This window comes from Phalangium opilio, unplaced genomic scaffold, assembly GCF_054372755.1.
Source record: "Phalangium opilio isolate 3A_F unplaced genomic scaffold, DU_Popi_V2 ptg000089l_1, whole genome shotgun sequence".
NCBI lineage: Eukaryota > Metazoa > Arthropoda > Arachnida > Opiliones > Phalangiidae > Phalangium > Phalangium opilio.
Window position 1 is genome coordinate 555,558 of NW_028324194.1, and position 24,085 is coordinate 579,642.

The 24,085-nt window shown below is 39.1% G+C and overlaps 55 non-coding genes across 55 annotated transcripts; all 55 read right to left on the reverse strand.

Annotated features, from left to right (window-relative positions):
* Positions 1-287: 287 nt before the first annotated feature.
* On the reverse strand, positions 288-360 carry TRNAR-UCG (transfer RNA arginine (anticodon UCG)). The gene has a single exon. It is a non-coding gene; the product is annotated as a tRNA-Arg (tRNA).
* An 86-nt stretch (positions 361-446) lies between these two features.
* On the reverse strand, positions 447-519 carry TRNAG-ACC (transfer RNA glycine (anticodon ACC)). The gene has a single exon. It is a non-coding gene; the product is annotated as a tRNA-Gly (tRNA).
* An 85-nt stretch (positions 520-604) lies between these two features.
* Positions 605-677, reverse strand: TRNAR-ACG (transfer RNA arginine (anticodon ACG)). Its single transcript has one exon. It is a non-coding gene; the product is annotated as a tRNA-Arg (tRNA).
* A 91-nt stretch (positions 678-768) lies between these two features.
* TRNAL-UAG (transfer RNA leucine (anticodon UAG)) lies at positions 769-841 on the reverse strand. The gene has a single exon. It is a non-coding gene; the product is annotated as a tRNA-Leu (tRNA).
* A 242-nt stretch (positions 842-1,083) lies between these two features.
* Positions 1,084-1,156, reverse strand: TRNAR-ACG (transfer RNA arginine (anticodon ACG)). Its single transcript has one exon. It is a non-coding gene; the product is annotated as a tRNA-Arg (tRNA).
* Positions 1,157-1,400: 244 nt separating this feature from the next.
* TRNAR-ACG (transfer RNA arginine (anticodon ACG)) lies at positions 1,401-1,473 on the reverse strand. The gene has a single exon. It is a non-coding gene; the product is annotated as a tRNA-Arg (tRNA).
* A 412-nt stretch (positions 1,474-1,885) lies between these two features.
* Positions 1,886-1,958, reverse strand: TRNAR-UCG (transfer RNA arginine (anticodon UCG)). The gene has a single exon. It is a non-coding gene; the product is annotated as a tRNA-Arg (tRNA).
* An 895-nt stretch (positions 1,959-2,853) lies between these two features.
* TRNAR-UCG (transfer RNA arginine (anticodon UCG)) lies at positions 2,854-2,926 on the reverse strand. The gene has a single exon. It is a non-coding gene; the product is annotated as a tRNA-Arg (tRNA).
* Positions 2,927-3,978: 1,052 nt separating this feature from the next.
* TRNAR-ACG (transfer RNA arginine (anticodon ACG)) lies at positions 3,979-4,051 on the reverse strand. Its single transcript has one exon. It is a non-coding gene; the product is annotated as a tRNA-Arg (tRNA).
* A 249-nt stretch (positions 4,052-4,300) lies between these two features.
* On the reverse strand, positions 4,301-4,373 carry TRNAR-ACG (transfer RNA arginine (anticodon ACG)). The gene has a single exon. It is a non-coding gene; the product is annotated as a tRNA-Arg (tRNA).
* Positions 4,374-4,458: 85 nt separating this feature from the next.
* Positions 4,459-4,531, reverse strand: TRNAR-ACG (transfer RNA arginine (anticodon ACG)). Its single transcript has one exon. It is a non-coding gene; the product is annotated as a tRNA-Arg (tRNA).
* Positions 4,532-4,943: 412 nt separating this feature from the next.
* On the reverse strand, positions 4,944-5,016 carry TRNAR-UCG (transfer RNA arginine (anticodon UCG)). Its single transcript has one exon. It is a non-coding gene; the product is annotated as a tRNA-Arg (tRNA).
* A 245-nt stretch (positions 5,017-5,261) lies between these two features.
* TRNAR-ACG (transfer RNA arginine (anticodon ACG)) lies at positions 5,262-5,334 on the reverse strand. Its single transcript has one exon. It is a non-coding gene; the product is annotated as a tRNA-Arg (tRNA).
* Positions 5,335-5,746: 412 nt separating this feature from the next.
* Positions 5,747-5,819, reverse strand: TRNAR-UCG (transfer RNA arginine (anticodon UCG)). Its single transcript has one exon. It is a non-coding gene; the product is annotated as a tRNA-Arg (tRNA).
* Positions 5,820-6,063: 244 nt separating this feature from the next.
* TRNAR-ACG (transfer RNA arginine (anticodon ACG)) lies at positions 6,064-6,136 on the reverse strand. The gene has a single exon. It is a non-coding gene; the product is annotated as a tRNA-Arg (tRNA).
* A 413-nt stretch (positions 6,137-6,549) lies between these two features.
* Positions 6,550-6,622, reverse strand: TRNAR-UCG (transfer RNA arginine (anticodon UCG)). The gene has a single exon. It is a non-coding gene; the product is annotated as a tRNA-Arg (tRNA).
* A 244-nt stretch (positions 6,623-6,866) lies between these two features.
* TRNAR-ACG (transfer RNA arginine (anticodon ACG)) lies at positions 6,867-6,939 on the reverse strand. The gene has a single exon. It is a non-coding gene; the product is annotated as a tRNA-Arg (tRNA).
* A 412-nt stretch (positions 6,940-7,351) lies between these two features.
* On the reverse strand, positions 7,352-7,424 carry TRNAR-UCG (transfer RNA arginine (anticodon UCG)). The gene has a single exon. It is a non-coding gene; the product is annotated as a tRNA-Arg (tRNA).
* Positions 7,425-7,669: 245 nt separating this feature from the next.
* Positions 7,670-7,742, reverse strand: TRNAR-ACG (transfer RNA arginine (anticodon ACG)). The gene has a single exon. It is a non-coding gene; the product is annotated as a tRNA-Arg (tRNA).
* A 412-nt stretch (positions 7,743-8,154) lies between these two features.
* TRNAR-UCG (transfer RNA arginine (anticodon UCG)) lies at positions 8,155-8,227 on the reverse strand. Its single transcript has one exon. It is a non-coding gene; the product is annotated as a tRNA-Arg (tRNA).
* A 244-nt stretch (positions 8,228-8,471) lies between these two features.
* On the reverse strand, positions 8,472-8,544 carry TRNAR-ACG (transfer RNA arginine (anticodon ACG)). Its single transcript has one exon. It is a non-coding gene; the product is annotated as a tRNA-Arg (tRNA).
* Positions 8,545-8,956: 412 nt separating this feature from the next.
* On the reverse strand, positions 8,957-9,029 carry TRNAR-UCG (transfer RNA arginine (anticodon UCG)). Its single transcript has one exon. It is a non-coding gene; the product is annotated as a tRNA-Arg (tRNA).
* A 244-nt stretch (positions 9,030-9,273) lies between these two features.
* Positions 9,274-9,346, reverse strand: TRNAR-ACG (transfer RNA arginine (anticodon ACG)). The gene has a single exon. It is a non-coding gene; the product is annotated as a tRNA-Arg (tRNA).
* A 413-nt stretch (positions 9,347-9,759) lies between these two features.
* On the reverse strand, positions 9,760-9,832 carry TRNAR-UCG (transfer RNA arginine (anticodon UCG)). The gene has a single exon. It is a non-coding gene; the product is annotated as a tRNA-Arg (tRNA).
* Positions 9,833-10,076: 244 nt separating this feature from the next.
* On the reverse strand, positions 10,077-10,149 carry TRNAR-ACG (transfer RNA arginine (anticodon ACG)). Its single transcript has one exon. It is a non-coding gene; the product is annotated as a tRNA-Arg (tRNA).
* Positions 10,150-10,561: 412 nt separating this feature from the next.
* TRNAR-UCG (transfer RNA arginine (anticodon UCG)) lies at positions 10,562-10,634 on the reverse strand. The gene has a single exon. It is a non-coding gene; the product is annotated as a tRNA-Arg (tRNA).
* Positions 10,635-10,878: 244 nt separating this feature from the next.
* TRNAR-ACG (transfer RNA arginine (anticodon ACG)) lies at positions 10,879-10,951 on the reverse strand. The gene has a single exon. It is a non-coding gene; the product is annotated as a tRNA-Arg (tRNA).
* A 413-nt stretch (positions 10,952-11,364) lies between these two features.
* On the reverse strand, positions 11,365-11,437 carry TRNAR-UCG (transfer RNA arginine (anticodon UCG)). The gene has a single exon. It is a non-coding gene; the product is annotated as a tRNA-Arg (tRNA).
* Positions 11,438-11,681: 244 nt separating this feature from the next.
* TRNAR-ACG (transfer RNA arginine (anticodon ACG)) lies at positions 11,682-11,754 on the reverse strand. The gene has a single exon. It is a non-coding gene; the product is annotated as a tRNA-Arg (tRNA).
* A 412-nt stretch (positions 11,755-12,166) lies between these two features.
* On the reverse strand, positions 12,167-12,239 carry TRNAR-UCG (transfer RNA arginine (anticodon UCG)). The gene has a single exon. It is a non-coding gene; the product is annotated as a tRNA-Arg (tRNA).
* A 245-nt stretch (positions 12,240-12,484) lies between these two features.
* Positions 12,485-12,557, reverse strand: TRNAR-ACG (transfer RNA arginine (anticodon ACG)). The gene has a single exon. It is a non-coding gene; the product is annotated as a tRNA-Arg (tRNA).
* Positions 12,558-12,969: 412 nt separating this feature from the next.
* TRNAR-UCG (transfer RNA arginine (anticodon UCG)) lies at positions 12,970-13,042 on the reverse strand. Its single transcript has one exon. It is a non-coding gene; the product is annotated as a tRNA-Arg (tRNA).
* A 244-nt stretch (positions 13,043-13,286) lies between these two features.
* On the reverse strand, positions 13,287-13,359 carry TRNAR-ACG (transfer RNA arginine (anticodon ACG)). Its single transcript has one exon. It is a non-coding gene; the product is annotated as a tRNA-Arg (tRNA).
* A 413-nt stretch (positions 13,360-13,772) lies between these two features.
* On the reverse strand, positions 13,773-13,845 carry TRNAR-UCG (transfer RNA arginine (anticodon UCG)). The gene has a single exon. It is a non-coding gene; the product is annotated as a tRNA-Arg (tRNA).
* Positions 13,846-14,089: 244 nt separating this feature from the next.
* Positions 14,090-14,162, reverse strand: TRNAR-ACG (transfer RNA arginine (anticodon ACG)). Its single transcript has one exon. It is a non-coding gene; the product is annotated as a tRNA-Arg (tRNA).
* A 412-nt stretch (positions 14,163-14,574) lies between these two features.
* On the reverse strand, positions 14,575-14,647 carry TRNAR-UCG (transfer RNA arginine (anticodon UCG)). Its single transcript has one exon. It is a non-coding gene; the product is annotated as a tRNA-Arg (tRNA).
* Positions 14,648-14,892: 245 nt separating this feature from the next.
* TRNAR-ACG (transfer RNA arginine (anticodon ACG)) lies at positions 14,893-14,965 on the reverse strand. Its single transcript has one exon. It is a non-coding gene; the product is annotated as a tRNA-Arg (tRNA).
* A 412-nt stretch (positions 14,966-15,377) lies between these two features.
* Positions 15,378-15,450, reverse strand: TRNAR-UCG (transfer RNA arginine (anticodon UCG)). The gene has a single exon. It is a non-coding gene; the product is annotated as a tRNA-Arg (tRNA).
* A 244-nt stretch (positions 15,451-15,694) lies between these two features.
* Positions 15,695-15,767, reverse strand: TRNAR-ACG (transfer RNA arginine (anticodon ACG)). Its single transcript has one exon. It is a non-coding gene; the product is annotated as a tRNA-Arg (tRNA).
* Positions 15,768-16,180: 413 nt separating this feature from the next.
* On the reverse strand, positions 16,181-16,253 carry TRNAR-UCG (transfer RNA arginine (anticodon UCG)). The gene has a single exon. It is a non-coding gene; the product is annotated as a tRNA-Arg (tRNA).
* Positions 16,254-16,497: 244 nt separating this feature from the next.
* Positions 16,498-16,570, reverse strand: TRNAR-ACG (transfer RNA arginine (anticodon ACG)). Its single transcript has one exon. It is a non-coding gene; the product is annotated as a tRNA-Arg (tRNA).
* Positions 16,571-16,983: 413 nt separating this feature from the next.
* On the reverse strand, positions 16,984-17,056 carry TRNAR-UCG (transfer RNA arginine (anticodon UCG)). Its single transcript has one exon. It is a non-coding gene; the product is annotated as a tRNA-Arg (tRNA).
* Positions 17,057-17,786: 730 nt separating this feature from the next.
* Positions 17,787-17,859, reverse strand: TRNAR-UCG (transfer RNA arginine (anticodon UCG)). Its single transcript has one exon. It is a non-coding gene; the product is annotated as a tRNA-Arg (tRNA).
* An 85-nt stretch (positions 17,860-17,944) lies between these two features.
* TRNAR-ACG (transfer RNA arginine (anticodon ACG)) lies at positions 17,945-18,017 on the reverse strand. Its single transcript has one exon. It is a non-coding gene; the product is annotated as a tRNA-Arg (tRNA).
* Positions 18,018-18,266: 249 nt separating this feature from the next.
* TRNAR-ACG (transfer RNA arginine (anticodon ACG)) lies at positions 18,267-18,339 on the reverse strand. Its single transcript has one exon. It is a non-coding gene; the product is annotated as a tRNA-Arg (tRNA).
* An 85-nt stretch (positions 18,340-18,424) lies between these two features.
* Positions 18,425-18,497, reverse strand: TRNAR-ACG (transfer RNA arginine (anticodon ACG)). Its single transcript has one exon. It is a non-coding gene; the product is annotated as a tRNA-Arg (tRNA).
* Positions 18,498-18,911: 414 nt separating this feature from the next.
* Positions 18,912-18,984, reverse strand: TRNAR-UCG (transfer RNA arginine (anticodon UCG)). The gene has a single exon. It is a non-coding gene; the product is annotated as a tRNA-Arg (tRNA).
* A 244-nt stretch (positions 18,985-19,228) lies between these two features.
* Positions 19,229-19,301, reverse strand: TRNAR-ACG (transfer RNA arginine (anticodon ACG)). The gene has a single exon. It is a non-coding gene; the product is annotated as a tRNA-Arg (tRNA).
* Positions 19,302-19,714: 413 nt separating this feature from the next.
* Positions 19,715-19,787, reverse strand: TRNAR-UCG (transfer RNA arginine (anticodon UCG)). Its single transcript has one exon. It is a non-coding gene; the product is annotated as a tRNA-Arg (tRNA).
* Positions 19,788-20,194: 407 nt separating this feature from the next.
* TRNAH-AUG (transfer RNA histidin (anticodon AUG)) lies at positions 20,195-20,267 on the reverse strand. The gene has a single exon. It is a non-coding gene; the product is annotated as a tRNA-His (tRNA).
* A 249-nt stretch (positions 20,268-20,516) lies between these two features.
* TRNAR-ACG (transfer RNA arginine (anticodon ACG)) lies at positions 20,517-20,589 on the reverse strand. Its single transcript has one exon. It is a non-coding gene; the product is annotated as a tRNA-Arg (tRNA).
* A 414-nt stretch (positions 20,590-21,003) lies between these two features.
* On the reverse strand, positions 21,004-21,076 carry TRNAR-ACG (transfer RNA arginine (anticodon ACG)). Its single transcript has one exon. It is a non-coding gene; the product is annotated as a tRNA-Arg (tRNA).
* Positions 21,077-21,326: 250 nt separating this feature from the next.
* Positions 21,327-21,399, reverse strand: TRNAR-ACG (transfer RNA arginine (anticodon ACG)). Its single transcript has one exon. It is a non-coding gene; the product is annotated as a tRNA-Arg (tRNA).
* A 91-nt stretch (positions 21,400-21,490) lies between these two features.
* TRNAR-ACG (transfer RNA arginine (anticodon ACG)) lies at positions 21,491-21,563 on the reverse strand. The gene has a single exon. It is a non-coding gene; the product is annotated as a tRNA-Arg (tRNA).
* Positions 21,564-22,292: 729 nt separating this feature from the next.
* TRNAR-ACG (transfer RNA arginine (anticodon ACG)) lies at positions 22,293-22,365 on the reverse strand. The gene has a single exon. It is a non-coding gene; the product is annotated as a tRNA-Arg (tRNA).
* Between the last annotated feature and the right edge of the window lie 1,720 nt (positions 22,366-24,085).

The following is a 24,085-nucleotide window of genomic DNA, read 5'->3' on the forward strand; positions in this document are numbered from 1 at the left end:
TTCGAAGGCAGACGCGTTATCCATAACGCTACATGCCCTTGCCTCTACTATAAAAAAACTTTTCCAAACATTGTATTTATGCATTTTTTATGACGCATAAAAGATCTTTTACTAAAACAAACACCGAGCTGCCAGGACTCGAACCTGGAATCCTCTGCTCCGTAGGCAGACGCGTTATCAATTGCGCCACAAGCCCGTTAGGTGTTTATCTAGAAGCTATTGAAGCATTGCAATTTTACAGATTTCACTTCCGTTACACTCTAATAATCATCTTTAAATGTTAATTCCGAGCTTGCCAGGATTCGAACCTGGAATCTTCTGCTTCGAAGGCAGACGCGTTATCCATTACGCTACAAGCCCTTGCCTTCTAATATAAAAAACTTTTACAAATATTGTATTTATGCATTTTTTATGACTCATAAAAGATCTTTTACTAAAACAAACAACGAGCTTGCCAGGACTCGAACCTGGAATCTTCTGCTTGGTAGGCAGACGCGTTATCCATTACGCTACAAGCCCTTGCCTTCTAATAGAAAAAATTTTTCCAAACATTGTATTTATGCATTATTATGACGTTTAAAAGATCTTTTACTAAAACAAACACCGAGCTTGCCAGGACTCGAACCTGGAATCCTCTGCTCCGTAGGCAGACGCGTTATCAATTGCGCCACAAGCCCGTTAGGTGTTTGTCTAGAAGCTATTGAAGCATTGCAATTTTACAGATTTCCCTTCCGTTACACTCTAATAATCATCTTTGAATGTTAATTCCGAGCTTGCCAGGACTCGAACCTGCAATCTTCTGCTTCTAAGGCAGACGCGTTATCCATTACGCTACAAGCCCTTGCCTTCTAATATAAAAAACGTTTCCAAACATTGTATTTATGCATTTTCTATGACGCATAAAAGATCTTTTACTAGAACAAACAGAGCTTGCCAGGAATCAAACCTGCAATCTTCTGCTTCGAAGGCAGACGCGTTATCCATTACGCTACAAGCCCTTGCCTTCAAATATAAAAAACTTTTCCAAACATTGTATTTATGCATTTTTATGACGTTTAAAAGATCTTTTACTAAAACAAACACCGAGCTTGCCAAGACTCGAACCTGGAATCTTCTGCTTCGTAGGCAGACGCGATATCCATTACGCTACAAGCCCTAGCCTTCTAATATAAAAAACTTTTACAAACATTGTATTTATGCATTTTTTATGACTCATAAAAGATCTTTTACTAAAACAAACAACGAGATTGCCAGGACTCGAACCTGGAATCTTCTGATTCGTAGGCAGACGCGTTATCCATTACGCTACAAGCCCCCGCCTTCTAATATAAAAAAATTTTCCAAACATTGTATTTATGCATTTTTTATGACGCATAAAGGTCTTTTACTAAAATAAAGACCGAGCTTGCCAGGACTCGAACCTGGAATCTTCTGCTCCGTAGGCAGACGCGTTATCCATTGCGCCACAAGCCCGTTAGGTGTTTACCTAGATGCTATTGAAGCATTGCAATTTTATAGATTCCCTTCCGTTATACTCTAATAACCATGTTTAAATGTTAATTCCGAGTTTCTCAGGACTCGAATCTTGAATCTTCTACTTCGAAGGCAGACGCGTTATCCATAACGCTACATGCCCTTGCTTCTACTATAAAAAACTTTTTCAAACATTGAATTTATGCATTTTTTATGACGCATAAAAGATCTTTTACTAAAACAAACACCGAGCTTGCCAAGACTCGAACCTAGAATCCTCTGCTCCGTAGGCAGACGCGTTATCAATTGCGCCACAAGCCCGTTAGGTGTTTATCTAGAAGCTATAGAAGCATTGCAATTTTACAGATTTCCCTTCCGTTACACTCTAATAATCATCTTTAAATGTTTATTCCGAGCTTGCCAGGACTCGAACCTGGAATCTTCTGCTTCGAAGGCAGACGCGTTATCCATAACGCTACAAGCCCTAGCCTTCTAATATAAAAAACTTTTTCAAACATTGAATTTATGCATTTTTTATGACGCATAAAAGATCTTTTACTAAAACAAACACCGAGCTTGCCAGTACTCGAACCTGGAATCCTCTGCTCCGTAGGCAGACGCGATATAAATTGCTCCACAAGCCCGTTAGGTGTTTATCTAGACGCTATTGAAGCCTTGCAATTTTAAAGATTTCCCTTCCGTTACACTCTAATAATCATCTTTAAATGTTAATTCCGAGCTTGCCAGGACTCGAACCTGGAATCTTCTGCTTCGAAGGCAGACGCGTTATCCATTACGCTAAGAGCCCCGGCCTTCGAATATTAAAAACTTTTTCAAACATTGTATTTATGCATTTTTTATGACGCATAAAAGATCTTTTACTAAAACAAACACCGAGCTTGCCAAGACTCGAACCTGGAATCTTCTGCTCCGTAGGCAGACGCGTTATTCATTGCGCCACAAGCCCGTTAGGTTTTTGTCTAGATGCTATTGAAGCATTGCAATTTTATAGATTTCCATTTCGTTATACTCTAATAACCATGTTTAAATGTTAATTCCGAGTTTGTCAGGACTCGAACCTTGAATCTTCTACTTCGAAGGCAGACGCGTTATCCATAACGCTACATGCCCTTGCTTCTACTATAAAAAACTTTTTCAAACATTGTATTTATGCATTTTTTATGACGCATAAAAGATCTTTTACTAAAACAAACACCGAGCTTGCCAAGACTCGAACCTGGAATCCTCTGCTCCGTAGGCAGACGCGTTATCAATTGCGCCACAAGCCCGTTAGGTGTTTATCTAGAAGCTATTGAAGCATTGCAATTTTACAGATTTCCCTTCCGTTACACTCTAATAATCATCTTTAAATGTTTATTCCGAGCTTGCCAGGACTCGAACCTGGAATCTTCTGCTTCGAAGGCAGACGCGTTATCCATAACGCTACAAGCCCTAGCCTTCTAATATAAAAAACTTTTTCAAACATTGAATTTATGCATTTTTTATGACGCATAAAAGATCTTTTACTAAAACAAACACCGAGCTTGCCAGTACTCGAACCTGGAATCCTCTGCTCCGTAGGCAGACGCGATATAAATTGCTCCACAAGCCCGTTAGGTGTTTATCTAGACGCTATTGAAGCCTTGCAATTTTAAAGATTTCCCTTCCGTTACACTCTAATAATCATCTTTAAATGTTAATTCCGAGCTTGCCAGGACTCGAACCTGGAATCTTCTGCTTCGAAGGCAGACGCGTTATCCATTACGCTAAGAGCCCCGGCCTTCGAATATTAAAAACTTTTTCAAACATTGTATTTATGCATTTTTTATGACGCATAAAAGATCTTTTACTAAAACAAACACCGAGCTTGCCAAGACTCGAACCTGGAATCTTCTGCTCCGTAGGCAGACGCGTTATTCATTGCGCCACAAGCCCGTTAGGTTTTTGTCTAGATGCTATTGAAGCATTGCAATTTTATAGATTTCCATTTCGTTATACTCTAATAACCATGTTTAAATGTTAATTCCGAGTTTGTCAGGACTCGAACCTTGAATCTTCTACTTCGAAGGCAGACGCGTTATCCATAACGCTACATGCCCTTGCTTCTACTATAAAAAACTTTTTCAAACATTGTATTTATGCATTTTTTATGACGCATAAAAGATCTTTTACTAAAACAAACACCGAGCTTGCCAAGACTCGAACCTGGAATCCTCTGCTCCGTAGGCAGACGCGTTATCAATTGCGCCACAAGCCCGTTAGGTGTTTATCTAGAAGCTATTGAAGCATTGCAATTTTACAGATTTCCCTTCCGTTACACTCTAATAACCATCTTTAAATGTTAATTCCGAGCTTGCCAGGACTCGAACCTGAATCTTCTGCTTCGAAGGCAGACGAGTTATCCATTACGCTACAAGCCCTTGCCTTCTAATATAAAAAACTTTTCCAAACATTGTATTTATGCATTTTTAATGACGCATAAAGGTCTTTTACTAAAATAAAGACCGAGCTTGCCAGGACTCGAACGTGGAATCTTCTGCTCCGTAGGCAGACGCGTTATCCATTGCGCCACAAGCCCGTTAGGTGTTTATCTAGATGCTATTGAAGCATTGCAATTTTATAGATTTCCCTTCCGTTACACTCTAATAACCATCTTTAAATGTTAGTTCCGAGCTTGCCAGGACTCGAACCTGAATCTTCTGCTTCGAAGGCAGACGAGTTATCCATTACGCTACAAGCCCTTGCCTTCTAATATAAAAAACTTTTATAAACATTGTATTTATGCATTTTTTATGACTCATAAAAGATCTTTTACTAAAACAAACAAAGAGCTTGCCAGGACTCGAACCTGGAATCTTCTGCTTCGTAGGCAGACGCGTTATCCATTACGCTACAAGCCCTTGCCTTCTAAAATAAAAAATATTTCCAAACATTGTATTTATGCATTTTTTATGACGCATAAAGGTCTTTTACTAAAATAAAGACCGAGCTTGCCAGGACTCGAACCTGGAATCTTCTGCTCCGTAGGCAGACGCGTTATCCATTGCGCCACAAGCCCGTTAGGTGTTTATCTAGTTGCTATTGAAGCATTGCAATTTTATAGATTTCCCTTCCGTTATACTCTAATAACCATGTTTAAATGTTAATTCCGAGTTTCTCAGGACTCGAACCTTGAATCTTCTACTTCGAAGGCAGACGCGTTATCCATAACGCTACATGCCCTTGCTTCTACTATAAAAAACTTTTTAAACATTGAATTTATGCATTTTTTATGACGCATAAAAGATCTTTTACTAAAACAAACACCGAGCTTGCCAAGACTCGAACCTGGAATCCTCTGCTCCGTAGGCAGACGCGTTATCAATTGCGCCACAAGCCCGTTAGGTGTTTATCTAGAAGCTATTGAAGCATTGCAATTTTACAGATTTCCCTTCCGTTACACTCTAATAATCATCTTTAAATGTTTATTCCGAGCTTGCCAGGACTCGAACCTGGAATCTTCTGCTTCGAAGGCAGACGCGATATCCATTACGCTACAAGCCCTAGCCTTCTAATATAAAAAAACTTTTACAAACATTGTATTTATTCATTTTTTAAGACTCGTAAAAGATCTTTTACTAAAACAAACAACGAGATTGCCAGGACTCGAACCTGGAATCTTCTGGTTCGTAGGCAGACGCGTTATCCATTACGCTACAAGCCCCCGCCTTCTAATATAAAAAAAATTTCCAAACATTGTATTTATGCATTTTTTATGACGCATAAAGGTCTTTTACTAAAATAAAGACCGAGCTTGCCAGGACTCGAACCTGGAATCTTCTGCTCCGTAGGCAGACGCGTTATCCATTGCGCCACAAGCCCGTTAGGTGTTTATCTAGATGCTATTGAAGCATTGCAATTTTATAGATTTCCCTTCCGTTATACTCTAATAACCATGTTTAAATGTTAATTCCGAGTTTCTCAGGACTCGAACCTTGAATCTTCTACTTCGAAGGCAGACGCGTTATCCATAACGCTACATGCCCTTGCTTCTACTATAAAAAACTTTTTAAACATTGAATTTATGCATTTTTTATGACGCATAAAAGATCTTTTACTAAAACAAACACCGAGCTTGCCAAGACTCGAACCTGGAATCCTCTGCTCCGTAGGCAGACGCGTTATCAATTGCGCCACAAGCCCGTTAGGTGTTTATCTAGAAGCTATTGAAGCATTGCAATTTTACAGATTTCCCTTCCGTTACACTCTAATAATCATCTTTAAATGTTTATTCCGAGCTTGCCAGGACTCGAACCTGGAATCTTCTGCTTCGAAGGCAGACGCGATATCCATTACGCTACAAGCCCTAGCCTTCTAATATAAAAAACTTTTACAAACATTGTATTTATTCATTTTTTATGACTCATAAAAGATCTTTTACTAAAACAAACAACGAGATTGCCAGGACTCGAACCTGGAATCTTCTGGTTCGTAGGCAGACGCGTTATCCATTACGCTACAAGCCCCCGCCTTCTAATATAAAAAAAATTTCCAAACATTGTATTTATGCATTTTTTATGACGCATAAAGGTCTTTTACTAAAATAAAGACCGAGCTTGCCAGGACTCGAACCTGGAATCTTCTGCTCCGTAGGCAGACGCGTTATCCATTGCGCCACAAGCCCGTTAGGTGTTTATCTAGATGCTATTGAAGCATTGCAATTTTATAGATTTCCCTTCCGTTATACTCTAATAACCATGTTTAAATGTTAATTCCGAGTTTCTCAGGACTCGAACCTTGAATCTTCTACTTCGAAGGCAGACGCGTTATCCATAACGCTACATGCCCTTGCTTCTACTATAAAAAACTTTTTCAAACATTGAATTTATGCATTTTTTATGACGCATAAAAGATCTTTTACTAAAACAAACACCGAGCTTGCCAAGACTCGAACCTGGAATCCTCTGCTCCGTAGGCAGACGCGTTATCAATTGCGCCACAAGCCCGTTAGGTGTTTATCTAGAAGCTATTGAAGCATTGCAATTTTACAGATTTCCCTTCCGTTACACTCTAATAATCATCTTTAAATGTTTATTCCGAGCTTGCCAGGACTCGAACCTGGAATCTTCTGCTTCGAAGGCAGACGCGATATCCATTACGCTACAAGCCCTAGCCTTCTAATATAAAAAACTTTTACAAACATTGTATTTATTCATTTTTTATGACTCATAAAAGATCTTTTACTAAAACAAACAACGAGATTGCCAGGACTCGAACCTGGAATCTTCTGGTTCGTAGGCAGACGCGTTATCCATTACGCTACAAGCCCCCGCCTTCTAATATAAAAAAATTTTCCAAACATTGTATTTATGCATTTTTTATGACGCATAAAGGTCTTTTACTAAAATAAAGACCGAGCTTGCCAGGATTCGAACCTGGAATCTTCTGCTCCGTAGGCAGACGCGTTATCCATTGCGCCACAAGCCCGTTAGGTGTTTATCTAGTTGCTATTGAAGCATTGCAATTTTATAGATTTCCCTTCCGTTATACTCTAATAACCATGTTTAAATGTTAATTCCGAGTTTCTCAGGACTCGAACCTTGAATCTTCTACTTCGAAGGCAGACGCGTTATCCATAACGCTACATGCCCTTGCTTCTACTATAAAAAACTTTTTAAACATTGAATTTATGCATTTTTTATGACGCATAAAAGATCTTTTACTAAAACAAACACCGAGCTTGCCAAGACTCGAACCTGGAATCCTCTGCTCCGTAGGCAGACGCGTTATCAATTGCGCCACAAGCCCGTTAGGTGTTTATCTAGAAGCTATTGAAGCATTGCAATTTTACAGATTTCCCTTCCGTTACACTCTAATAATCATCTTTAAATGTTTATTCCGAGCTTGCCAGGACTCGAACCTGGAATCTTCTGCTTCGAAGGCAGACGCGATATCCATTACGCTACAAGCCCTAGCCTTCTAATATAAAAAAACTTTTACAAACATTGTATTTATTCATTTTTTATGACTCGTAAAAGATCTTTTACTAAAACAAACAACGAGATTGCCAGGACTCGAACCTGGAATCTTCTGGTTCGTAGGCAGACGCGTTATCCATTACGCTACAAGCCCCCGCCTTCTAATATAAAAAAAATTTCCAAACATTGTATTTATGCATTTTTTATGACGCATAAAGGTCTTTTACTAAAATAAAGACCGAGCTTGCCAGGACTCGAACCTGGAATCTTCTGCTCCGTAGGCAGACGCGTTATCCATTGCGCCACAAGCCCGTTAGGTGTTTATCTAGATGCTATTGAAGCATTGCAATTTTATAGATTTCCCTTCCGTTATACTCTAATAACCATGTTTAAATGTTAATTCCGAGTTTCTCAGGACTCGAACCTTGAATCTTCTACTTCGAAGGCAGACGCGTTATCCATAACGCTACATGCCCTTGCTTCTACTATAAAAAACTTTTTAAACATTGAATTTATGCATTTTTTATGACGCATAAAAGATCTTTTACTAAAACAAACACCGAGCTTGCCAAGACTCGAACCTGGAATCCTCTGCTCCGTAGGCAGACGCGTTATCAATTGCGCCACAAGCCCGTTAGGTGTTTATCTAGAAGCTATTGAAGCATTGCAATTTTACAGATTTCCCTTCCGTTACACTCTAATAATCATCTTTAAATGTTTATTCCGAGCTTGCCAGGACTCGAACCTGGAATCTTCTGCTTCGAAGGCAGACGCGATATCCATTACGCTACAAGCCCTAGCCTTCTAATATAAAAAACTTTTACAAACATTGTATTTATTCATTTTTTATGACTCATAAAAGATCTTTTACTAAAACAAACAACGAGATTGCCAGGACTCGAACCTGGAATCTTCTGGTTCGTAGGCAGACGCGTTATCCATTACGCTACAAGCCCCCGCCTTCTAATATAAAAAAAATTTCCAAACATTGTATTTATGCATTTTTTATGACGCATAAAGGTCTTTTACTAAAATAAAGACCGAGCTTGCCAGGACTCGAACCTGGAATCTTCTGCTCCGTAGGCAGACGCGTTATCCATTGCGCCACAAGCCCGTTAGGTGTTTATCTAGATGCTATTGAAGCATTGCAATTTTATAGATTTCCCTTCCGTTATACTCTAATAACCATGTTTAAATGTTAATTCCGAGTTTCTCAGGACTCGAACCTTGAATCTTCTACTTCGAAGGCAGACGCGTTATCCATAACGCTACATGCCCTTGCTTCTACTATAAAAAACTTTTTAAACATTGAATTTATGCATTTTTTATGACGCATAAAAGATCTTTTACTAAAACAAACACCGAGCTTGCCAAGACTCGAACCTGGAATCCTCTGCTCCGTAGGCAGACGCGTTATCAATTGCGCCACAAGCCCGTTAGGTGTTTATCTAGAAGCTATTGAAGCATTGCAATTTTACAGATTTCCCTTCCGTTACACTCTAATAATCATCTTTAAATGTTTATTCCGAGCTTGCCAGGACTCGAACCTGGAATCTTCTGCTTCGAAGGCAGACGCGATATCCATTACGCTACAAGCCCTAGCCTTCTAATATAAAAAACTTTTACAAACATTGTATTTATTCATTTTTTATGACTCATAAAAGATCTTTTACTAAAACAAACAACGAGATTGCCAGGACTCGAACCTGGAATCTTCTGGTTCGTAGGCAGACGCGTTATCCATTACGCTACAAGCCCCCGCCTTCTAATATAAAAAAAATTTCCAAACATTGTATTTATGCATTTTTTATGACGCATAAAGGTCTTTTACTAAAATAAAGACCGAGCTTGCCAGGACTCGAACCTGGAATCTTCTGCTCCGTAGGCAGACGCGTTATCCATTGCGCCACAAGCCCGTTAGGTGTTTATCTAGATGCTATTGAAGCATTGCAATTTTATAGATTTCCCTTCCGTTATACTCTAATAACCATGTTTAAATGTTAATTCCGAGTTTCTCAGGACTCGAACCTTGAATCTTCTACTTCGAAGGCAGACGCGTTATCCATAACGCTACATGCCCTTGCTTCTACTATAAAAAACTTTTTCAAACATTGAATTTATGCATTTTTTATGACGCATAAAAGATCTTTTACTAAAACAAACACCGAGCTTGCCAAGACTCGAACCTGGAATCCTCTGCTCCGTAGGCAGACGCGTTATCAATTGCGCCACAAGCCCGTTAGGTGTTTATCTAGAAGCTATTGAAGCATTGCAATTTTACAGATTTCCCTTCCGTTACACTCTAATAATCATCTTTAAATGTTTATTCCGAGCTTGCCAGGACTCGAACCTGGAATCTTCTGCTTCGAAGGCAGACGCGATATCCATTACGCTACAAGCCCTAGCCTTCTAATATAAAAAACTTTTACAAACATTGTATTTATTCATTTTTTATGACTCATAAAAGATCTTTTACTAAAACAAACAACGAGATTGCCAGGACTCGAACCTGGAATCTTCTGGTTCGTAGGCAGACGCGTTATCCATTACGCTACAAGCCCCCGCCTTCTAATATAAAAAAAATTTCCAAACATTGTATTTATGCATTTTTTATGACGCATAAAGGTCTTTTACTAAAATAAAGACCGAGCTTGCCAGGACTCGAACCTGGAATCTTCTGCTCCGTAGGCAGACGCGTTATCCATTGCGCCACAAGCCCGTTAGGTGTTTATCTAGATGCTATTGAAGCATTGCAATTTTATAGATTTCCCTTCCGTTATACTCTAATAACCATGTTTAAATGTTAATTCCGAGTTTCTCAGGACTCGAACCTTGAATCTTCTACTTCGAAGGCAGACGCGTTATCCATAACGCTACATGCCCTTGCTTCTACTATAAAAAACTTTTTAAACATTGAATTTATGCATTTTTTATGACGCATAAAAGATCTTTTACTAAAACAAACACCGAGCTTGCCAAGACTCGAACCTGGAATCCTCTGCTCCGTAGGCAGACGCGTTATCAATTGCGCCACAAGCCCGTTAGGTGTTTATCTAGAAGCTATTGAAGCATTGCAATTTTACAGATTTCCCTTCCGTTACACTCTAATAATCATCTTTAAATGTTTATTCCGAGCTTGCCAGGACTCGAACCTGGAATCTTCTGCTTCGAAGGCAGACGCGATATCCATTACGCTACAAGCCCTAGCCTTCTAATATAAAAAACTTTTACAAACATTGTATTTATTCATTTTTTATGACTCATAAAAGATCTTTTACTAAAACAAACAACGAGATTGCCAGGACTCGAACCTGGAATCTTCTGGTTCGTAGGCAGACGCGTTATCCATTACGCTACAAGCCCCCGCCTTCTAATATAAAAAAAATTTCCAAACATTGTATTTATGCATTTTTTATGACGCATAAAGGTCTTTTACTAAAATAAAGACCGAGCTTGCCAGGACTCGAACCTGGAATCTTCTGCTCCGTAGGCAGACGCGTTATCCATTGCGCCACAAGCCCGTTAGGTGTTTATCTAGATGCTATTGAAGCATTGCAATTTTATAGATTTCCCTTCCGTTATACTCTAATAACCATGTTTAAATGTTAATTCCGAGTTTCTCAGGACTCGAACCTTGAATCTTCTACTTCGAAGGCAGACGCGTTATCCATAACGCTACATGCCCTTGCTTCTACTATAAAAAACTTTTTCAAACATTGAATTTATGCATTTTTTATGACGCATAAAAGATCTTTTACTAAAACAAACACCGAGCTTGCCAAGACTCGAACCTGGAATCCTCTGCTCCGTAGGCAGACGCGTTATCAATTGCGCCACAAGCCCGTTAGGTGTTTATCTAGAAGCTATTGAAGCATTGCAATTTTACAGATTTCCCTTCCGTTACACTCTAATAATCATCTTTAAATGTTTATTCCGAGCTTGCCAGGACTCGAACCTGGAATCTTCTGCTTCGAAGGCAGACGCGATATCCATTACGCTACAAGCCCTAGCCTTCTAATATAAAAAACTTTTACAAACATTGTATTTATTCATTTTTTATGACTCATAAAAGATCTTTTACTAAAACAAACAACGAGATTGCCAGGACTCGAACCTGGAATCTTCTGGTTCGTAGGCAGACGCGTTATCCATTACGCTACAAGCCCCCGCCTTCTAATATAAAAAAATTTTCCAAACATTGTATTTATGCATTTTTTATGACGCATAAAGGTCTTTTACTAAAATAAAGACCGAGCTTGCCAGGACTCGAACCTGGAATCTTCTGCTCCGTAGGCAGACGCGTTATCCATTGCGCCACAAGCCCGTTAGGTGTTTATCTAGTTGCTATTGAAGCATTGCAATTTTATAGATTTCCCTTCCGTTATACTCTAATAACCATGTTTAAATGTTAATTCCGAGTTTCTCAGGACTCGAACCTTGAATCTTCTACTTCGAAGGCAGACGCGTTATCCATAACGCTACATGCCCTTGCTTCTACTATAAAAAACTTTTTAAACATTGAATTTATGCATTTTTTATGACGCATAAAAGATCTTTTACTAAAACAAACACCGAGCTTGCCAAGACTCGAACCTGGAATCCTCTGCTCCGTAGGCAGACGCGTTATCAATTGCGCCACAAGCCCGTTAGGTGTTTATCTAGAAGCTATTGAAGCATTGCAATTTTACAGATTTCCCTTCCGTTACACTCTAATAATCATCTTTAAATGTTTATTCCGAGCTTGCCAGGACTCGAACCTGGAATCTTCTGCTTCGAAGGCAGACGCGATATCCATAACGCTACAAGCCCTAGCCTTCTAATATAAAAAAACTTTTACAAACATTGTATTTATTCATTTTTTATGACGCGTAAAAGATCTTTTACTAAAACAAACAACGAGATTGCCAGGACTCGAACCTGGAATCTTCTGGTTCGTAGGCAGACGCGTTATCCATTACGCTACAAGCCCCCGCCTTCTAATATAAAAAAAATTTCCAAACATTGTATTTATGCATTTTTTATGACGCATAAAGGTCTTTTACTAAAATAAAGACCGAGCTTGCCAGGACTCGAACCTGGAATCTTCTGCTCCGTAGGCAGACGCGTTATCCATTGCGCCACAAGCCCGTTAGGTGTTTATCTAGATGCTATTGAAGCATTGCAATTTTATAGATTTCCCTTCCGTTATACTCTAATAACCATGTTTAAATGTTAATTCCGAGTTTCTCAGGACTCGAACCTTGAATCTTCTACTTCGAAGGCAGACGCGTTATCCATAACGCTACATGCCCTTGCTTCTACTATAAAAAACTTTTTAAACATTGAATTTATGCATTTTTTATGACGCATAAAAGATCTTTTACTAAAACAAACACCGAGCTTGCCAAGACTCGAACCTGGAATCCTCTGCTCCGTAGGCAGACGCGTTATCAATTGCGCCACAAGCCCGTTAGGTGTTTATCTAGAAGCTATTGAAGCATTGCAATTTTACAGATTTCCCTTCCGTTACACTCTAATAATCATCTTTAAATGTTTATTCCGAGCTTGCCAGGACTCGAACCTGGAATCTTCTGCTTCGAAGGCAGACGCGATATCCATTACGCTACAAGCCCTAGCCTTCTAATATAAAAAACTTTTACAAACATTGTATTTATTCATTTTTTATGACTCATAAAAGATCTTTTACTAAAACAAACAACGAGATTGCCAGGACTCGAACCTGGAATCTTCTGGTTCGTAGGCAGACGCGTTATCCATTACGCTACAAGCCCCCGCCTTCTAATATAAAAAAAATTTCCAAACATTGTATTTATGCATTTTTTATGACGCATAAAGGTCTTTTACTAAAATAAAGACCGAGCTTGCCAGGACTCGAACCTGGAATCTTCTGCTCCGTAGGCAGACGCGTTATCCATTGCGCCACAAGCCCGTTAGGTGTTTATCTAGATGCTATTGAAGCATTGCAATTTTATAGATTTCCCTTCCGTTATACTCTAATAACCATGTTTAAATGTTAATTCCGAGTTTCTCAGGACTCGAACCTTGAATCTTCTACTTCGAAGGCAGACGCGTTATCCATAACGCTACATGCCCTTGCTTCTACTATAAAAAACTTTTTCAAACATTGAATTTATGCATTTTTTATGACGCATAAAAGATCTTTTACTAAAACAAACACCGAGCTTGCCAAGACTCGAACCTGGAATCCTCTGCTCCGTAGGCAGACGCGTTATCAATTGCGCCACAAGCCCGTTAGGTGTTTATCTAGAAGCTATTGAAGCATTGCAATTTTACAGATTTCCCTTCCGTTACACTCTAATAATCATCTTTAAATGTTTATTCCGAGCTTGCCAGGACTCGAACCTGGAATCTTCTGCTTCGAAGGCAGACGCGATATCCATTACGCTACAAGCCCTAGCCTTCTAATATAAAAAACTTTTACAAACATTGTATTTATTCATTTTTTATGACTCATAAAAGATCTTTTACTAAAACAAACAACGAGATTGCCAGGACTCGAACCTGGAATCTTCTGGTTCGTAGGCAGACGCGTTATCCATTACGCTACAAGCCCCCGCCTTCTAATATAAAAAAATTTTCCAAACATTGTATTTATGCATTTTTTATGACGCATAAAGGTCTTTTACTAAAATAAAGACCGAGCTTGCCAGGACTCGAACCTGGAATCTTCTGCTCCGTAGGCAGACGCGTTATCCATTGCGCCACAAGCCCGTTAGGTGTTTATCTAGTTGCTATTGAAGCATTGCAATTTTATAGATTTCCCTTCCGTTATACTCTAATAACCATGTTTAAATGTTAATTCCGAGTTTCTCAGGACTCGAACCTTGAATCTTCTACTTCGAAGGCAGACGCGTTATCCATAACGCTACATGCCCTTGCTTCTACTATAAAAAACTTTTTAAACATTGAATTTATGCATTTTTTATGACGCATAAAAGATCTTTTACTAAAACAAACACCGAGCTTGCCAAGACTCGAACCTGGAATCCTCTGCTCCGTAGGCAGACGCGTTATCAATTGCGCCACAAGCCCGTTAGGTGTTTATCTAGAAGCTATTGAAGCATTGCAATTTTACAGATTTCCCTTCCGTTACACTCTAATAATCATCTTTAAATGTTTATTCCGAGCTTGCCAGGACTCGAACCTGGAATCTTCTGCTTCGAAGGCAGACGCGATATCCATAACGCTACAAGCCCTAGCCTTCTAATATAAAAAAACTTTTACAAACATTGTATTTATTCATTTTTTATGACGCGTAAAAGATCTTTTACTAAAACAAACAACGAGATTGCCAGGACTCGAACCTGGAATCTTCTGGTTCGTAGGCAGACGCGTTATCCATTACGCTACAAGCCCCCGCCTTCTAATATAAAAAAAATTTCCAAACATTGTATTTATGCATTTTTTATGACGCATAAAGGTCTTTTACTAAAATAAAGACCGAGCTTGCCAGGACTCGAACCTGGAATCTTCTGCTCCGTAGGCAGACGCGTTATCCATTGCGCCACAAGCCCGTTAGGTGTTTATCTAGATGCTATTGAAGCATTGCAATTTTATAGATTTCCCTTCCGTTATACTCTAATAACCATGTTTAAATGTTAATTCCGAGTTTCTCAGGACTCGAACCTTGAATCTTCTACTTCGAAGGCAGACGCGTTATCCATAACGCTACATGCCCTTGCTTCTACTATAAAAAACTTTTTAAACATTGAATTTATGCATTTTTTATGACGCATAAAAGATCTTTTACTAAAACAAACACCGAGCTTGCCAAGACTCGAACCTGGAATCCTCTGCTCCGTAGGCAGACGCGTTATCAATTGCGCCACAAGCCCGTTAGGTGTTTATCTAGAAGCTATTGAAGCATTGCAATTTTACAGATTTCCCTTCCGTTACACTCTAATAATCATCTTTAAATGTTTATTCCGAGCTTGCCAGGACTCGAACCTGGAATCTTCTGCTTCGAAGGCAGACGCGATATCCATTACGCTACAAGCCCTAGCCTTCTAATATAAAAAACTTTTACAAACATTGTATTTATTCATTTTTTATGACTCATAAAAGATCTTTTACTAAAACAAACAACGAGATTGCCAGGACTCGAACCTGGAATCTTCTGGTTCGTAGGCAGACGCGTTATCCATTACGCTACAAGCCCCCGCCTTCTAATATAAAAAAAATTTCCAAACATTGTATTTATGCATTTTTTATGACGCATAAAGGTCTTTTACTAAAATAAAGACCGAGCTTGCCAGGACTCGAACCTGGAATCTTCTGCTCCGTAGGCAGACGCGTTATCCATTGCGCCACAAGCCCGTTAGGTGTTTATCTAGATGCTATTGAAGCATTGCAATTTTATAGATTTCCCTTCCGTTATACTCTAATAACCATGTTTAAATGTTAATTCCGAGTTTCTCAGGACTCGAACCTTGAATCTTCTACTTCGAAGGCAGACGCGTTATCCATAACGCTACATGCCCTTGCTTCTACTATAAAAAACTTTTTCAAACATTGAATTTATGCATTTTTTATGACGCATAAAAGATCTTTTACTAAAACAAACACCGAGCTTGCCAAGACTCGAACCTGGAATCCTCTGCTCCGTAGGCAGACGCGTTATCAATTGCGCCACAAGCCCGTTAGGTGTTTATCTAGAAGCTATTGAAGCATTGCAATTTTACAGATTTCCCTTCCGTTACACTCTAATAATCATCTTTAAATGTTTATTCCGAGCTTGCCAGGACTCGAACCTGGAATCTTCTGCTTCGAAGGCAGACGCGATATCCATTACGCTACAAGCCCTAGCCTTCTAATATAAAAAACTTTTACAAACATTGTATTTATTCATTTTTTATGACTCATAAAAGATCTTTTACTAAAACAAACAACGAGATTGCCAGGACTCGAACCTGGAATCTTCTGGTTCGTAGGCAGACGCGTTATCCATTACGCTACAAGCCCCCGCCTTCTAATATAAAAAAATTTTCCAAACATTGTATTTATGCATTTTTTATGACGCATAAAGGTCTTTTACTAAAATAAAGACCGAGCTTGCCAGGACTCGAACCTGGAATCTTCTGCTCCGTAGGCAGACGCGTTATCCATTGCGCCACAAGCCCGTTAGGTGTTTATCTAGATGCTATTGAAGCATTGCAATTTTATAGATTTCCGTTCCGTTATACTCTAATAACCATGTTTAAATGTTAATTCCGAGTTTCTCAGGACTCGAACCTTGAATCTTCTACTTCGAAGGCAGACGCGTTATCCATAACGCTACATGCCCTTGCTTCTACTATAAAAAACTTTTTCAAACATTGAATTTATGCATTTTTTATGACGCATAAAAGATCTTTTACTAAAACAAACACCGAGCTTGCCAAGACTCGAACCTAGAATCCTCTGCTCCGTAGGCAGACGCGTTATCAATTGCGCCACAAGCCCGTTAGGTGTTTATCTAGAAGCTATTGAAGCATTGCAATTTTACAGATTTCCCTTCCGTTACACCCTAATAATCATCTTTAAATGTTTATTCCGAGCTTGCCAGGACTCGAACCTGGAATCTTCTGCTTCGAAGGCAGACGCGTTATCCATAACGCTACAAGCCCTAGCCTTCTAATATAAAAAACTTTTTCAAACATTGAATTTATGCATTTTTTATGACGCATAAAAGATCTTTTACTAAAATAAACACCTAGCTTGCCAATACTCGAACCTGGAATCCTCTGCTCCGTAGGCAGACGCGTTATCAATTGCGCCACAAGCCGTTAGGTGTTTATCTAGAAGCTATTGAAGCATTGCAATTTTACAGATTTCCATTCCGTTACACTCTAATAATCATCTTTAAATGTTTATTCCGAGCTTGCCAGGACTCGAACCTGGAATCTTCTGCTTCGAAGGCAGACGCGTTATCCATTACGCTAAGAGCCCTGGCCTTCGAATATAAAAAACTTTTTCAAACATTGTATTTATGCATTTTTTATGACGCATAATAGATCTTTTACTAAAACAAACACCGAGCTTTCCAAGACTCGAACCTGGAATCTTCTGCTCCGTAGGCAGACGCGTTATCCATTGCGCCACAAGCCCGTTAGCTTTTTGTCTAGATGCTATTGAAGCATTGCAATTTTAAAGATTTCCATTTCGTTATACTCTAATAACCATGTTTAAATGTTAATTCCGAGTTTGTCAGGACTCGAACCTTGAATCTTCTACTTCGAAGGCAGACGCGTTATCCATAACGCTACATGCCCTTGCTTCTACTATAAAAAACTTTTTCAAACATTGTATTTATGCATTTTTTATGACGAATAAAAGATCTTTTAGTAAAACAAACAAAGAGCTTGCCAGGACTCGAACCTGGAATCTTCTGCTTCGAAGGCAGACGCGTTATCCATTACGCTACAAGCCCTTGCCTTCTGATATAAAAAACTTTTCCAAACATTGTATTTATGCATTTTTAATGACGCATAAAGGTCTTTTACTAAAATAAAGACCGAGCTTGCCAGGACTCGAACCTGGAATCTTCTGCTCCGTAGGCAGACGCGTTATCCATTGCGCCACAAGCCCGTTAGGTGTTTATCTAGATGCTATTGAAGCATTGCAATTTTATAGATTTCCCTTCCGTTACACTCTAATAACCATCTTTAAATGTTAATTCCGAGCTTGATAGGACTCGAACCTGAATCTTCTGCTTCGAAGGCAGACGAGTTATCCATTACGCTACAAGCCCTTGCCTTCTAATATAAAAAACTTTTACAAACATTGTATTTATGCATTTTTTATGACTCATAAAAGATCTTTTACTAAAACAAACAAAGAGCTTGCCAGGACTCGAACCTGAAATCTTCTGCTTCGTAGGCAGACGCGTTATCCATTACGCTACAAGCCCTTGCCTTCTAATATAAAAAAATTTTCCAAACATTGTATTTATGCATTTTTTATGACGCATAAAGGTCTTTTACTAAAATAAAGACCGAGCTTGCCAGGACTCGAACCTGGAATCTTCCGCTCCGTAGGCAGACGCGTTATCCATTGCGCCACAAACCCGTTAGGTGTTTATCTACATGCTATTGAAGCATTGCAATTTTATAGATTTCCTTTCCGTAACACTCTAATAATCATCTTTAAAATATTAATTCCGAGCTTGCCAGGACTCGAACCTTGAATCTTCTACTTCGAAGGCAGACGCGTTATCCATAACGCTACATGCCCTTGCTTCTACTATAAAAAACTTTTTCAAACATTGAATTTATGCATTTTTTATGACGCATAAAAGATCTTTTACTAAAACAAACACCGAGCTTGCCAAGACTCGAACCTGGAATCCTCTGCTCCGTAGGCAGACGCGTTATCAATTGCGCCACAAGCCCGTTAGGCGTTTATCTAGAAGCTATTGAAGCATTGCAATTTTACAGATTTCCCTTCCGTTACACTCTAATAATCATCTTTAAATGTTTATTCCGAGCTTGCCAGGACTCGAACCTGGAATCTTCTGCTTCGAAGGCAGACGCGATATCCATTACGCTACAAGCCCTAGCCTTCTAATATAAAAAACTTTTACAAACATTGTATTTATGCATTTTTTATGACTCATAAAAGATCTTTTACTAAAACAAACAACGAGATTGCCAGGACTCGAACCTGGAATCTTCTGGTTCGTAGGCAGACGCGTTATCCATTACGCTACAAGCCCCCGCCTTCTAATATAAAAAAATTTTCCAAACATTGTATTTATGCATTTTTTATGACGCATAAAGGTCTTTTACTAAAATAAAGACCGAGCTTGCCAGGACTCGAACCTGGAATCTTCTGCTCCGTAGGCAGACGCGTTATCCATTGCGCCACAAGCCCGTTAGGTGTTTATCTAGATGCTATTGAAGCATTGCAATTTTATAGATTTCCCTTCCGTTATACTCTAATAACCATGTTTAAATGTTAATTCCGAGTTTCTCAGGACTCGAACCTTGAATCTTCTACTTCGAAGGCAGACGCGTTATCCATAGCCCTACATGCCCTTGCTTCTACTATAAAAAACTTTTTCAAACATTGAATTTATGCATTTTTTATGACGGATAAAAGATCTTTTAATAAAACAAACACCGAGCTTGCCAAGACTCGAACCTAGAATCCTCTGCTCCGTAGGCAGACGCGTTATCAATTGCGCCACAAGCCCGTTAGGTGTTTATCTAGAAGCTATTGAAGCATTGCAATTTTACAGATTTCCCTTCCGTTACACTCTAATAATCATCTTTAAATGTTTATTCCGAGCTTGCCAGGACTCGAACCTGGAATCTTCTGCTTCGAAGGCAGACGCGTTATCCATAACGCTACAAGCCCTAGCCTTCTAATATAAAAAACTTTTTCAAACATTGAATTTATGCATTTTTTATGACGCATAAAAGATCTTTCACTAAAACAAACACCTAGCTTGCCAATACTCGAACCTGGAATCCTCTGCTCCGTAGGCAGACGCGTTATCAATTGCGCCACAAGCCGTTAGGTGTTTATCTAGAAGCTATTGAAGCATTGCAATTTTACAGATTTCCATTCCGTTACACTCTAATAATCATCTTTAAATGTTTATTCCGAGCTTGCCAGGATTCGAACCTGGAATCTTCTGCTTCGAAGGCAGACGCGTTATCCATTACGCTAAGAGCCCTGGCCTTCGAATATAAAAAACTTTTTCAAACATTGTATTTATGCATTTTTTATGACGCATAAAGGTCTTTTACTAAAATAAAGACCGAGCTTGCCAGGACTCGAACCTGGAATCTTCTGCTCCATAGGCAGACGCGTTATCCATTGCGCCACAAGCCCGTTAGGTGTTTATCTAGATGCTATTGAAGCATTGCAATTTTATAGATTTCCCTTCCGTTACACTCTAATAACCATCTTTAAATGTTAATTCCGAGCTTGCCAGGACTCGAACCTGAATCTTCTGCTTCGAAGGCAGACGAGTTATCCATTACGCTACAAGCCCTGGCCTTCTAACATAAAAAACTTTTCCAAACATTGTATTTATGCATTTTTTATGACGCATAAAAGATCTTTTACTAAAACAAACACCGAGCTTGCCAGGACTCGAACCTGGAATCCTCTGCTCCGTAGGCAGACGCGATATCAATTGCGCCACAAGCCCGTTAGGTGTTTATCTAGATGCTATTGAAGCCTTGCAATTTTATAGTTTTACCTTCCGTTACACTCTAATAATCATCTTTAAATGTTAATTCCGAGCTTGCCAGAACTAGAACCTTGAATCTTCTGCTTCGAAGGCAGACGCGTTATCCATTGCGCCACAAGCCCGTTAGCTTCTTATCTAGATGCTATTGAAGCATTGCAATTTTATAGATTTCCCTTCCGTTATACTCTAATAACCATGTTTAAATGTTAATTCCGAGCTTGCCAGAACTAGAACCTTGAATCTTCTGCTTCGAAGGCAGACGCGTTATCCATAACGCTACATGTTCTTGCTTCTACTATAAAAAAAGTTTTCCAAACATTGTATTTATGCATTTTTTACGACGCATAAAAGATCTTTTACTAAAATAAAGACCAAGCTTGCCAGGACTCGAACCTGGAATCTTCTGCTCCGTAGGCAGACGCGTTATCCATTGCGCCACAAGCCCGTTAGGTGTTTATCTAGATGCTGTTGAAGCATTGCAATTTTATAGTTTTCCCTTCCGTTACACTCTAATAATCATCTTTAAATGTTAATTCCGAGCTTGCCAGGACTCGAAACTGGAATCTTCTGTTTCGAAGGCAGACGAGTTATCCATTACGCTACAAGCCCTGGCCTTCGAATATAAAAAACTTTTCCAAACATTGTATTTATGCATTTGTTATGACGCATAAAAGATCTTTTACTAAAACAAACACCGAGCTTGCCAGGACTCGAACCTGGAATCTTCTGCTCCGTAGGCAGACGCGTTATCCATTGCGCCACAAGCCCGTTAGCTTTTTATCTAGATGCTATTGAAGCATTGCAATTTTACATATTTCCCTTCCGTTATACTCTAATAATCATCTTTAAATGTTAATTCCGAGCTTGCCAGGACTCGAACCTGGAATCTTCTGCTTCGTAGGCAGACGCGTTATCCATTACGCTTCAAGCCCTTGCTTTGTAATATAAAAAACTTTTCCAAACATTGTATTTATGCATTTTTTATGACGCATAAAGGTCTTTTACTAAAATAAAGACCGAGTTTGCCAGGACTCAACCTGGAATCTTCTGCTCCGTAGGCAGACGCGTTATCCATTGAGCCACAAGCCCGTTACCTTTTTATCTAGATGCTATTGAAGCATTGCAATTTTATAGATTTCTCTTCCGTTACACTCTAATAATCATCTTTAAATGTTAATTCCGAGCTTGCCAGGACTCGAAACTGGAATCTTCTGTTTCGAAGGCAGACGAGTTATCCATTACGCTACAACCTCTGGCCTTCTAATATAAAAAACTTTTCCAAACATTGTATTTAAGCATTTATTATGACGCATAAAAGATCTTTTACTAAAACAAACACCGAGCTTGCTAGGACTCGAACATGGAATCTTCTGCTCCGTAGGCAGACGCGTTATCCATTGCGCCACAAGCCCGTTAGCTTTTATCTAGATGCTATTGAAGCATTGCAATTTTATAGATTTCCCTTCCGTTACACTCTAATAATCATCTTTAAATGTTAATTCCGAGCTTGCCAGAACTAGAACCTTGAATCTTCTGCTTCGAAGGCAGACGCGTTATCCATTACGCTACAAGCCCTTGCCTTCTAATATAAAAAACTTTTCCAAGCATTGTATTTATGCATTTTTTATGACGCATAAAAGATCTTTTACTAAAACACACATTGAGCTTGCCAGGACTAGAACCTGGAATCTTCTGCTCCGTAGGCAGACGCGTTACCCATTGCGCCACAAGCCCGTTAGCTTTTCATCTAGATGCTATTGAAGCATTGCAATTTTATATATTTCCCTTCCGTTATACTCTAATAACCATGTTTATATGTTAATTCCGAGCTTGTCAGAACTCGAACCTTGAATCCATAACGCTACATTCCCTTGCTTCTACTATAAAACAAGTTGGGAAAACCAAAATATTACCTCTCCGAGTCAAGAGAAGGACTACCTACAAACTTATTTACCCAGTTATGGAAATGTTTATTTTTTTTTATGAACAAATACTGAAGTTAAAATTTATGAAATATTAAAGCAGTATACAAAGCATAGAAAATATACTGTAAATCAGACGACATTTTACATCCAATAAGTATATACTTGTACACATTAAAATCATCCGATGGGGGAAAAACGGGAAATGAAGAGATAAAACTTTGGAGGGATATTACCTTTACGTGTTTGTAAAGGCCCAATTTGCTACTCCTCAACTGTATACCCTCTATGTTCAAAGCCATATTCACAACAGGGTTGCCATGTAAACACTATCCTCTCCTTTGACGTCAACAATTTTCTTAGTTTGTCACCATGACGATTAAAGTTACATAACACCAAAGCTAATTTGTGGCTACACACACTGAAAGTAAACGTGCACCATTAAAATCATGATAACACGAAGCTATAATCCGATTACGATCAGACCTTTCACTGATCTGGGCTGCGTTCAGCAGAGCTCACCAAAAAAGACAGCGGATTTTGGAAAACGTTTACCGGTGAGATCTGTCGTCATAGCTTTTCTCCGGTCATCGGTGTTTTAAAAATGAAGCTAGCGCAATAAAGCGTGCAAGGTACAAAGGCTTAACAAAAATTGTATGATAACATATTTATGGAGATAGATAAGAACAACTTTTATAATTAAACATAGAAACTAACATATCTCTTAAAATTCTCGCGTGATCAACTGGTTTCACGTCAAATAAATAGCTATAGTCCCATCAGAACATAGAGACTAGAAACCCCAAGGAGTGGCAGGTCCCCCGCTCTACAAGCGCAAATAATATGTTGCTCATAAATTGGTACATGAGAGCTTCCGGCCCGTTTAATTTTGCTTAGCGGAAGTCGCCGTGTACCCATTGCGTGTACCATGAAAAAGGGCAACAAGTTGAGGCATTCCTGCCACTCCTTGGGGTTTCTAGTCTCTATGATCAGAATCAGCAAGAGCTATTTGTATTAATTCCTCCATGTTTTTTTCGCCAAGCTGAGAACTACGCGTTTTACGTCACGTTATCCAAAAACCCGACTATTTTCTTTGGTGACCGCGCTGGCTCAACGCTGAGCACCGTGCCGTCAAAATTCATAACCAAAATCCCGTTCTGTAAGACACTGCTAACAGCGCTGAGCTCTGCTCAACGCGGCCCAGACTTCGACGATGATTATAAAATCTTAGCCTGATTATTTAAAAGTGTAATTAACTTTCGGCTCACTCTGAACCGTTAATGTCTCTGCATTACAGAAACGAAAACCTAGCGTTTACTTTATGGTTCACTAGGCCTATTGACAAATGAAAGTTCATTTGACCAATATAGTAACGTTCTTCTTGAAATCACTTTAGAAAGGATTATGCTATAAACAGATGTAGTATAGCTTAAGTAATATATAAACATCGATTTCAAATAATAATATTAAAAAAAGTTCTTGGGATATCAAAATGAAACAGAGCTTTATAGCTACAAAACCACTAAAGGCAT